We start from the raw sequence: 12,869 nt of genomic DNA, 5'->3' as shown, positions 1-12,869 counted from the left end.
ATGGGTGACTTATTCCTGTAATTTTTAAAGGCCTTCTAATAGAAGAGGTGGGATGAGGCAATGGAAGTTGGTAAGTACTTCCTGAGTCTGAAGACCAAAGCAGCTCATAACTTGTGGTCCCCGTTTCCCTTCTGCTCTATTCATTCCCCAGACTGGCATTACTTCTTGTTTATTGGGCAGGGACAAGCTAAGTACCTTCTAACACACAAGTCTCAGCCACACTCAGAAACCTTAATGAAGGTTAAACTTCCTGCAGACTAGGTTTCAAAACATAAGAATATTTTTGAATGCAATTAAAAGTCTTAATAGGTTTCCCAAAGCGAATGCCGAATGAAGAACACTGCTCTTTGGCAACTTGCAAATAATGGAGAAAATTCTAACCACAATGTCTCTGAAGCTATCCCTAGAGTCAAACTGGAATTTTTATTGCTGCATTGCCTTTTTAGTCATGCCACTTTTTAGCACTTTCAGTTTTAGAAGTGAAGGATAAACCTATGAGCAAAAGTTTCTGATGCCATTAGAAGCAGCTTGTTCAGCCTCTGTTGTTTATGAACTACAGGTCATTCCATTTCTTTCAAGCCTCTGCATTGCTAAGGTTTCCAGGAAGTTGTCAGTACTGTGGCATAAGTTAACGAGTAATTTTATATACTGCACTAAGAATGGCTATCATTCCATGCTGGCGGAACTTATCCATGTTCATGTATGGTAGGTTGACCTTTTCTGGACACCAGTTGCCCACTGAGCTGCTCTATCACTCCCCTCCTCAGCAGGACAGGGAGAGGGAGAAAATAAGATGGAAAAAACCTCATGGGTTAAGACAAAGGCAGTTTAATAAAGCAAAATTAAGGTTACGCTTGTGCAAGCAAAGATAAGAACCAAAATATTTTGTTCTCTCAGCAAGCAATATTCGGTCACTTCTCAGGAAGCAGTGTTTGCACTGGAAGACAAATATCAGGATAGTGAATGGCCCCATTTTCTCCTTTCTCTTTTATAACTGAGTAGATGTCATATAGTATGGAATATCCCTTTGGTAAGTTTGGGTAAACTGTCCTGGCTATGTCCCCTTCCAGGATCTTGCCTACATCCAACCTACTGGGGGATTGGAATATTGGAGAGACATGGCTGATGCTCTGCAAGCACTGCTTAGCAGTAGCCAAAACACTGATGTGTTATCAATACCTTTCTAGCTATCAATGCAAAGCACAGCAAGATGAGAGCTGCTACGGGGAAATGAACTCCATCTCAGCCAGAGCCAGTACATCATGTGTAACGGCCTCTGTCAGTAACTGCACAGTCACGGAAGTGTAATGACGGTAGAATTGGTCCAAATAAAGACATATCCAGTCAAAAAAACATCATTGCTCAGATACTACAAATTTACCTCATCAACAAAAGAATTCTGATAAGACAAGATTCGTTTTGTAACAATTTGCATTCAATGGTGTATAAATGCATTGACCAAAATTATGTCTTAGAACCTCAAATTTGGGACTCAACCAGTGTATTGTTAAAATAGATTAATTGTTATCTCCCTTCCAGAAAAGATTCAGGGCAACGTTCTTAATTTTCTGACAGATTACTTCACTGAAGACAAGTATAAGCTGTTTTATTTGCTAGTATGAACATTTTACAGATGGAATAGCCACTCGCAACACCCCCCCCCAAACCTGCACCTTGTACAGGCAATGAGGTACCTGTTCTCAAATCGCGATAGCCAAAACAAGAGTGGTGAAGGACTACCATCAGTAACATGGTAAGTCATGACTGAACTAGAAACAGGTGGCACGTGTCCTTGCAATCAGCTCAGCATCTTATTATTTCTATTCCATGTAACTGCTGTAATCAATCAGCCCCGTATACATACATTTCAACTGTCACTCCTTAAATTGGGAGTTTTCTGCATTATTGAATACATGGAACTGTGATTAGGGATTTGTAAGACTTGCCAGGCTCAGAAAGTTTTTGTATGGTTAAGTGACCTTTAAGTCTAAGTGTTAATGAGCTGAAAATTATTTAAAACATAGCTATCTCTTTTTGAGCACAGATATAGAAATATTAGAAAGCAAAAAAATTATTCCTTGGTTGGTTAGCACCATTAAATCTGCAAACACTGTCATTTCTGGCTGGGAATAGGAGTAACAACTATCACCCTCTCCTTCCTGTTGACTCCTGTGTCCCGCAAGTGAGCATATTATAAATAAAGGGGACATAAAGTTCATGAGTGTTTTGCTCCCATATGAATGACAATAATAGCCATCAAAAACCATATTGCCTGATTTCACCCTTATGCTAAGAAGTTCCCTTTCAGGTTATCACTCTAAACGTAGTATTTAAGATCTATCAGAGTAAAGGAAGTCAAAGGGAAAAAAAACAGTGACATCTGCTTTAGGATCTGCTGATCAGTAACAACAATTTTAATTACACCTAGAAGAAACTGATTCCATGAGCGAGCTCACATATATTTAATTGCTAGAAGTATAAGCAGGCATTTACAAACACTCCCCAATAGAACCGAGACATAAAGTACTTGCAAGAAAGTCTTAGATTACTAACCTCCAGAATTACATATGCTTACTATTATCCCGTGAGTTCAGATGGTATAATATTAAACAGCAAAACCAATCTACTCCCCCTCTGACCAAGATTATAAAATTGGTGTCATTCAGTTGGATTTTTGCCTGTGTGTACACCCATTATAAATGCCATGGTTTTTTTGTGTACATGTATATTTGCCTGTGTGACATCAATGTGTTAATATACAAACAGTGTGTGTTACATACATTTAAAGTATCTGTTTTGCGTACAGTTTGTGGTGGGGTTTTTTTGTTTGTTTGTTTAAACCCCGTATAAGCTTTTGTCATCCACATTTTTGTTTTCAGGGGTCCAAGGATCACTACTGAAAGATGCATGCAGAGTACAAAATGCATTTCTTGAAAGAAAGAAAAGAAGAAAAACAACATTACAAAAGCAAACTGCTTCCATCACTTACCCATCTGTCTCCCCTAAAGAGTTCCAGGTAATCACAATGCATGCTTTCGTCATACACGAATATCGTAGGGCTATGTCAGGCATATCACAGTCTTCAGAATTTTCTCTTATTCATGCATACACATAAATATGGATACAGTCAGAATGTCAGTTGATACCGTGATTACAAGTATCACAAGAGCTGACTTGGATGCATGATATATCAGAAGTTTGTCAGGCCAGGCTGTGGCTTGGACAGCTGTGTTTCGGTATGCAAAGTGTGTTGTTGCATGGCTTTCAGATGGGAAGAGGTGACTTTGCTTTGTGCCTTGCTCAGCCTGCTGAGGGGAGCACTTAGGGAAGAGGGAGGCACAGCTCCTCCCTTCCTTTCCCTCTTTGCAGATACAGGAAGGAGGAAGTTATTCCACATATCCTACCATATAAATGACTGCAGATGAGGACAGTCTGAAAAAGCACGAGGGAAACAGGACATTTCCTTTGGGTTTTTTGTGTATGATTATATATCTTGTGTTGTATTTTTTTCCTAAATCAAATTTCTCTTAGACATTTATTTCCTATTTATTTTTGGTCTGAAACTATTAACCTAAACATTTTAAAATTTCATAAATTTCTGTAGACTGACAACTAGCCATTATATTGATTCTGTTGTATTCTTTCTATGAGGCTTATTTATAAAAAACCTAAGCCCAAGCTTATTTCATATGGAACAGCCCCCCACCTTTCTCACTAAGCATTAATATGTGTCGAGCTCTTTTTGTAATCCTGACCTCCATGAAGCAAACTCACGGCCAGTTTGCAGTAGCAGTCACCATGTTACTTAGTGGACTGTTGCTAATAAGAGGATGAATTTGGTGTCCTGGCAGGAAGTTAAAGTATGGTTTGGCAAATACGTTTAGGCTTTGATGCTGTGAGTTGTCCTTTCCAAACAAGAGTTTCTGGGTGGTATTTTGAAGTTACGCAGTCTGCTGCTGTTTTCCTGGATATGATAACACTGCAACATGCCTGTTTTGTTAGAGACCATGCTGTATGAATACTGCACATTTACAATCTCTTCTTATGACCTTTTTTTCCCAGAAGTGGAAATGACAACAAATGAGCTCACACTGCAAGGACTCGAGTACCTCAAGGTACCTTGGAGCACAGCCAGGGCCTAGAGGGGAGCGGACCAGGCCCACAATGGGAGCTGCCAGAGCGGAATATCTCACCCTCAGCCTCTCTCATAGCTGACCCTTGCCTTTCAGTCTGGTTGGCTGTTGAAAGCCTGAAAATGCCACTTACACCCTCTTGGCTCAGGGCTTAGGTGCAAAACTGCGTAACTCACTGCTTGCTAAAGAGAACTTTCCTGAATTTCTAGCAGGGGCCATGGAGGAGTCACTGGCTCCCTCGGTTCAGAGTCCCCAGGCACACACTGCCAATAACCCTAAGGCTGATTGCTGCCGATTGAGGGTTTCAGTCCAGCTCAGCACATGGTGGGCACCCACCTGCCAGTGGGTGGAGTGGGATGGCCAGGAGCCACAGGGCTGCCCCTTCCCCTCGGGGCACCCCCACAACAGCAGAGCAGGACCTTCCCCTAAAGCTCCTGCTGCCTCTGGGCCTCCTGGGCGCTTGGCCTCCCTGCCAGCACCACTATCAGGCACGATGTGGCCCCTCACATGGTCAGTGAGGAGCCATGTCTCTTTGCTCCAAGACAAAATCATGACATGGCCCCTCACCGGGTCAGTGAGGAGCAGGATCCAGGAGCCCAAAATGCAGATGAGGAGGCTTGTTCCAAGTTGGCATGCCCTGAAGTGGAGAGATGGTGGAAACTGATACCTTCTCAGAGGTACCTAGTTCAGACTCACTGCACTTGGCCTTGTAGTTTTGGGAAACCCTTCTCCTCACCTTTCCCATAAAACTTCCACTTGCAGTACAACAGACTTGTTCATCTAGTCCTCAGGTACTGAAACAACTTGGCCTTTTTTTAAGTCCTGCCTGTTACAATTTTGTCTTTTCTCTTCCAGAGGTGAGGCAACATCACTCTCCAAATAGGTGCTCACATATTTTGGTCTATCTAATGTGCGCCAACAAAGGATAACACATGGTCCTTCGCTGAGGTGAGGCAGCAGCATTTCAGGGAGTGAAGGCTGAGGTTGCAATATGGTATGCTGGCTTGATGCAGGATCTCAAACTTCAGCAGTTAAGAATAGCAGAAATTTTTCTTCAGAAATGGACGTTCAAAGGAAACTTTGCTTGCACAGCAGCTGCAGCCATAAATCTAAAAGGCAGAGAGAGGGGAGATAAAGTATTACATGAAAAATCCCAGGAGTCAAGATAATGGCATTTCCAAATATAAAAAGAAAAAATTCTGTCTTTTTCAACCCAGATCCTCAGATTTAGCTTTAAAAGCACTCTCAGAGAAATTCAGCCTTTTACTTCAAGACAACATTTTTGTTCCAAGACAAAAAAAATCAATTTAGAAATATGGAGGTAAAGAAACCTCCATCCTCTAGTCAGTTCAAATATTCAATATCATCAGTTCAGGGATGAAATAATGCAGGACATTTTTATGATTTTAGCCTATGAATTGTGAAATGTATCTTCACTTTAGTAGCATATTGGTGATTTGTATTTTAAAAGCCTAGATTCTCTCTCTCTTTCTGGACAGAGTTTGAACTCACATCCTGCGTTATGATGTCTTGTGAGTTTAATTTTCACATGCTATTCTTCAATATATATATATATATATAGCTGGAGAAATTTAGCACAATTCCAGCAAACTTTTTATAAAGTACCAAATGATGACAAGATCCATTAACTTGTATTTTCAAGGAATTCTGGGAAAGTTCTTTTGCCCACTTCTGCTTCCAGTGCTCACGAGCAACTCTACAAAGTTCATACCTTACCATGCCAAAAGACTGCTGGCAAACATTTTTTTCCATGAAGCAGACAGTTTGTAATTAAACATTTGTAGATGGCTGAACTCAGTAAGTTATGAATGCTCAGGGACATATAAACAATCCTACAACAAGAATTCATTCCATAATTTGAGTCAACAAAGCAAATGAGTTCTAAGCACAATTTAATGAAGTCTGCAAGACAACACAGTTACACTTCTCTCTCATTTAAATGGTTTTATGAGAACACTGTACTTACACAATATTTTTTAAAAGGTGAGGAAACCAGCAGGAAAGGAACATTCTCTATGTTAATGTTACTCAAAGCACAGGTCAGACTAAAGAACAAGTGTGAAACCAGTAGAAAATACCATCAGTTCTTCTGGAGGTTAGATTTAAATATTTTTGCTTTTTTCCCCTCTTAATAACACCATCCCTCATTTCTGCAGATCCTGATAGACCATTCCATTCCTACTCTTTAGTTCTGCAAGTTCTGGTGCAACTTATATTAGTAGGTCTATGGTAAGGTTGGCCAGCTGCTAACTTTTTGATCATGATTTTTTCTTATGCACCATAGAAGCTTTGCAGCAACAGATGAAATCCATAGAGAATTTTAACACTGTTTGGTTGAGAAGTAGAGTGAAGAATTTGTGGGTTTCTGTGCCATGATAATACAGCTAGATTGCTTTGGGTTCATCACATTTTGAGGATCTATTAGTGCTGGACCAGGGTATACATCTTGGCCAGTCCTTTGCATATTTATCAATTTGTTGCATTGCACAGGTGTTTAGTGTCCCATACTGATTGTAGTTTCTGAGCAGCTTTCCATCAGCTCAAAATCTGATGAGATATTTACTGTAAAGGGGTAAGTGTAAATATAATGCCTTTGCCAGTCCCTAGGAAGGCAACATGACTCCAGCTCATGTGTGAGCAAGCTTAAAACAGGTTGGGAAAAGTTGAATATTTGGGTTTGATTTAAAAAAAATATTTTGACATTTCTGAACTGATTTTTTTCCTAAACATATTGGTCTCTGAAAACGCCAATTTGGGATGAAAATAGTTTGGAAAATATCAGCCTTTTTCCCTAGGAAGGAAATTTCATCTGTCAACTCGCTGTATTATCCAAAACAAGTCAAGGGCAGAAATAAGTAGAAAACACATGTCCTAAATAGGTACCTCTCTGTCTATTGCTGAGCCCAAGGAGTTTAGCTCAAATGGGAACCATTTGGGTTGGGCTGCTTGCCCTTTTTTTTAATGGCCTAATTTTGCATCAGTAGCCATGACTATCATAACAATGAAAACAAAGAAAAACATGGAATTGGACTCAGAATTAGTACATTCTGTCTGCCTGTTAGAGGGAAGTCCAAGTCAAACCTTCACTACCAAATACACACTAAGTTTTCAGGAGGTTCGACTTGGGATTCAGAACTTCTAACTGAAGTTCATCTCTGCTAGAAGTAATTGTATCAGATCTGGTTATGAAAAACAACATGCAGGCTTCCATATTTTGCTAGCAGATTTATATTCTACAGCACCTTGGAGTTATTCAGTTACAAAGGAAAAGAAAGAAAGTGTCTTTAAGTTCTTTGTCATAATTTTGGCAGCGTCAGGGGCTTCTGAATTAGCTCCTGTAGATAATCCCAACAGGTCATGCTGCTCTGGTTTCTGACTTCCCTTCACTTTGCATGATCCCTGACAGTTGTTCAGTCAGGAGAAAACCTGCTTTGTCCCTTCAATGTGCTGGAAGCAGGCTGTGCTGAATGCTTCCCTCCTACTCCTAATGTTGGAGCCTGCACAGTGCCCTACATCAGCTTCACTATCAGCAGCTCTTGTCAATAGTTGCAGCGGAGGACTTATTCCGCAGATATATACAGATATTTACAGTTCTTGATTATTAACGCACTTAAAAGAAGCCAGGAATAAAAGTGTATGACGCACCATCCTGCCTGATCTTTCCTTAAGGAAATGCTTTTTCTGCCTATGAAGTAAAAAGAGAATATGAAAGAACACACGAAACAGGATAAGTATGACACAAATAAAGTAAAGTAAATATGTTAATATTAGATTGCCTCCTTAATAAAGGTTCAGGCTTTGATCTTGAACACACACCCCTTTGAAACTTCCCAATATTGCAACTGATGATGAAGGGCAACAGACTTTCTGCTTGGGAAGGAGCCAAGCTCCATGCATCACATTATTTTTCCCTCTGTTGTATGTTGCCTTTTAAACTAATAACTGAATGTGAAGATGTAGAAATCAAAAAAGTGAACCTCAAACCTTGCTGATGTACTCACTGTGCCGAAGTGAGGGACATAGCACTGCCAAAGTACCAGAAAGCTGGACACACATGGACCTCCCTGAAGTCTCCAGCACAGAAGCCTACAGCTCTCTAGGTATCATACTTGCATGTAATAGCCTGGCACTGCCAGACTATTCCCACCTGTGGAAAGTTGTAGAAAGCTTCTAGGTTTATTACACATGGGAAGAGTGTTGGTTTAGATGAAAAATCTCAGTCATATCTGAGATTGTTCACAATTCAATATATAAAATGTAGAGCTGAATGTGCTGAGCTCTTTAAAGAAAAGGCTGCTATGTGGTGTTTCTGGATATACTGCTTGATACTCTTCCACTCTGTGCATGAATTATTTCTTTATTTTTTTAAGTTTGAAACTAGTGAACTATGCATGAGGGAGAGAGATGATGGACACAAACACAGTATATCCTGTTCCTCTCAGTTCTGTTCCTTCCATTATAAAAAAAAACAGTTAAAAAATCCCTAAAAGGAACTGTGAGTTCTTGAGGTGCCAGGGAATGAAAAGACCGATTATTCATTTAATTCATTTTCTACACAGAATTTGAAGAAAAAAATGGAAATAAAATGTTTGGAAGAAAGGCAAGTTCTTTTCAACTCTTCTGAGAAACAGAGAAAAATGGAGCTTGAACTTCTTGCTTGGAAATGTCTCTTCTGTGGGGGATATGATAAAATTTTAAGGGACAAATTTGAGCTGTGATGGATGACTTGTGGTTGTGACTTTTCAGCAGACAGAAGGAAAGGACATTTTTCATTTCAGACTCATGGAAAACTCTCATAAAATAAGGAAGAGAGTGGTAAACATGAACATGAAATGACTCAGGTTATTTCAAATGCAATGCAAAGCCTAAAAATGTGACCAGTGACAACTAGGCCGACAAACTATAAATATAAGGAGTCATGAGAAGCTGGCTTGATATAAATGGCTTTAGGAATTTGAGGGGGAAAAGTACATTAGAATTTTGAACCCATGTCCTAAATAAATGCTTGATACACTCACTGGGTTACATATTTCTGCTACTATCTTTATAAATTTCCTTCCCAGAAGAATCTGTTCTGGACAGGATGTCTGACCTTCTGCATAACTTGGGCCATACAGTTTCACCCATCCATCAACCCCCAAAAGCTGCAGCTGCATCAGAGCCTACCTTTCACAAGGGAAGGATCTCTTGCATACAAGACTCGAGCTGATGGTTAGCAGAACTGTGGCTAGTTGTGTTTGCTGTTAAGAAATTCTGTCTTGTTTCCAAGTTGAACCTTGTCTCATCTGCCAGTTATTTTGCCTTTCTGTGCCTTAGACTACTAAATTTACAAGCCCTTCAGTCCCAATTAATTGTTAGGAATAACTGGTTCTCTACCTTCCATTCACTGAATGTAAATGCCAGTGTGAAATAGCTTATGGGATGTGTTCACACAGTTGTCCACTATTTGGCATTCTGCAATATCCGATTTGGATTTTGAAGTGAATAAATAGGCAGGGTAAAATTCGAGGAAATTGTAGGATTAAGAAAAGTTTTGAGAGGTTGTAGCAGTTTTCTTATTACTCACAAATATCAATATGACACCACAAGTAAAAGCAAAATTGTACTGCTGCTTTTTCTTCATGACAATATTAATAAACATAAGCGAGGAATATTTTTCCATTGTAACTTCCTCATCTCTAACCAAAACACTATTTCTTCAATGCCATTCAGCAGTTGCAACTGAATACTCCTGGAATGAGCTTGTTGAAGGGGAGGTTTGCAGATTTAAAGTATACAATCAAGAAAGTGTGGGCTTCTGAGCTATCTGAAGAACTATTCGTTCCTTCTAGGACTTTATTCGTAGAATGTGGATTTTTTGTCAGTTGTCTCCCAGCCTGAAGTTTGTGGAGTAGGATGGTTTGATCCTCAGTCACACCCCAACATTCTCCAGTCAGGATTAGAATCATGTTGCACACCTTTCTTAGAATTGTTCTTAGTTGTGTCTTGGCCCACACTACTTTTCATTAGGAAGGCACTGTCCTTGACCTGTTAAAGAAGTGAATGACTTTTCACTGTCCTAGTCACAAATATCCACAGTTCCCACAAATATTGCTGCTGCATGTGCACTCTCTTCTTTGTCATGCAAGAACAACTTCGAATCCTAATCCTTCCTTAAGATGCCTTCCAGTCTGGCAAAGCTGAATTTGCTTTATTCTGCCATTAGAATTAGGATTCTCATGAAATCCTTGTATGTGCTCAGCTGGACTAAGCATTTTTCAGTTGATAGTTTTACTAAGAACTGCTATATTGTAATTCTCCTTTCTTTCTGAGGCTCTATCTTCAAATTAAATTTCTGCTTTTATCCTGACTTGGTTAACTGGATGGTCTCAACTGATCTGGTCTCAACTGATCTAGTCTCAATAGCCTACTTGGAAGCCAGCAGCTGATAGCTTGGAAGCTACAGCCCGCTGCCTACCGGGATGGTCCTGTGTTCTAACAGTGCTTTGTCATCTATTTTATTTTTTAATGTTTGTATGGGGCAAATCCTCAAATTCCTGTGGCTTATTTTTTTGCCTCTCACGCAAAACATTTACATGAAAGATGGCAGTTTAATTTATTATTATTGTTATTATTATTATTATTATTATTATTATTATTATTATTTTGAACATGTTAACAGTTTCTTTCACAGTCCAAGAATAAACAACCTATCCCCTCTTGTCACTTGGAGAGGCATTTGCTCCATATGATTCTGTATTCCAAACCGGGAATGGTGTGTATCTTTTGCTTCTTAGTGATGCCCCGTAAATTCTCACTTGAGAGAGTTTCTTTTCACTTTTCCAGTTCTTCATGCCATACATATAATTTTATGGCAATCTTTTTCAGGTCAGAAGTGGTTTTGAATACACTGAACTAAGAAGCCTTGCTGATGAAAGTTTGTTGAAATACAAACACTAATATAAGATTGTTCCATCTCTTTGAAACTGTGGAATTCTGTGGAATATTCTGTGGAATACCCACAGGAATACCCATCAAGCAAACATGCCAGGAGGATATAGAAAAATAAAAATGTGTTAAAGAGTCAAAAAAACTCTGCTGACTGAAGCAGAAAATATATACAGGAAATATATACATCAGCTAAACGGGAATTTAGAAACATATGGGACATGGTAATAGACTATGAACAGTTGAGCAGTTAAACTGGACAATGGAATGAGAGGCAGCACTGATTACCTTTTTCCTTGAGTCAAATTTATCACAAAAAAATGATTGATGCTGAAAGTTTGATCTGATGAAATACGAAATTTCAATGAAATTTTATTTAATTGGGAGTACTTTGAAATGCTTAAATAACAAGTTATAGTTTCTGACTTCAGAGAAAATTTTTAGTTTTAGTGTCACCTGAGATATCTCAATGGAAAATACAGTAACCGGGACATCAGGTGATTTGGAATAATTCCTAACGTTTTCCGATAAAGAAGCCTCAAGTTTTTAGAACACCATGTAACTCAAAAGCAATTGTCGGATGTTCTGCTGGGTTTCACTTAATCCCTGGCTGGACTTTTTCATCTCCATTTAGTAGAAATACATATGGACCAAAAATAAGCAAGGGATATCCTATGATTACCACATTAATCCAAGGGTTTTATTTTTATCCTGTTTTCACTCTCTTTCTTAGATATACACATCATCCTAGTTTAGACAAGTGAGCACTTCAGTGAAAAGGCCTTTCTTTTTCTTACAACTTGGCATATGTTTTGTTTCACACATTTGTGCTGGACATTACAATAATTCATGCATAAATGCTTCTTTATAAAAGAAAATAAAATATAACAAAAGAAAGCATTATTTAATTTGCCTCTTTTCTCCCTATTTAGTTAAAATATTATTTTTTTGTATTGCTGGCATTCCTAGGGACTCCTGATCTTAGCCCATTAGCCCAGTGTGTTAAGTACTAACAAACAACATGTAACAAGAAGAAAATCTCTGCCTCAGAGTTTAGGGCTTGGGCAAGTTCAGGAAAAGCCAATAAATTGGGATTTTTTGCTTAAGAGAAATTAATCTATTCTTACACCATTGTGTATTCTACCTTTTTTATATTTTTCATTTAAATTATAGTTCTTAAATACTTTGTGATGGAACAAAACCCTCAATGTTTTAAGGCCAAATTTCATCAAAGGCATTTGAATTATTTCTGGGTTCTTTCACTGTGAAACTTTTATCTAGTTCTCATAGCGTCTTCTACATATACCTTATTGTTATGTTTCTGTTGTGCTTCTCATCAAAACTAATAAACTCTCTTTATGAGACACGCATAAGGAACACAGAAAAGGAAATAGGTAATGTTAGTGATACATTTTTATGGGTATTTTTCAAAATTTTTTTATACTCTGTAAATCCCCTGATTTTCCTTTAGCTAACATGTAAATGCAGCTTGATGCTTATGCACATAAATGATGGTTTGAGGCAAATAGTGCCAGGACATGCCTTTGAGGAAAATTAGTATTTATAGCATGTCTTCCAATTTGAGAAGGCTCAGTCCATGCTGGAATACTTTATTTTCTCTACTTGACATTTTGACTGGGATCACCTGAAGCAGCAAACCATTCTAGTAACGTCAGTGTTAGTCCATACTTAGGGTCCACCATATTGGTGCAGCCTATTCCACATAGGCAACATTAATCCAAGGTCCCAGGGACCTCATGACAATGTGAACAAGGAGTGGCAATTAAT

The 12,869-nt window shown here is 38.8% G+C and overlaps 1 long non-coding RNA gene across 1 annotated transcript; it reads left to right on the top strand.

The window, feature by feature from the left end:
- The first annotated feature begins 1,678 nt into the window (after positions 1-1,678).
- Positions 1,679-4,101, top strand: LOC120322714. The gene is made up of 3 exons (XR_005562566.1): positions 1,679-1,753; positions 2,880-3,016; positions 4,063-4,101. It is a non-coding gene; the product is annotated as an uncharacterized LOC120322714 (long non-coding RNA).
- The last annotated feature ends 8,768 nt before the right edge of the window (positions 4,102-12,869 follow it).

This window comes from Pipra filicauda, unplaced genomic scaffold (genome assembly GCF_003945595.2).
Source record: "Pipra filicauda isolate LSUMZ 115617 unplaced genomic scaffold, ASM394559v2 scaffold145_size1923396_pilon, whole genome shotgun sequence".
Lineage (NCBI taxonomy): Eukaryota > Metazoa > Chordata > Aves > Passeriformes > Pipridae > Pipra > Pipra filicauda.
This window is presented reverse-complemented; position numbering and strand designations above follow the sequence as displayed.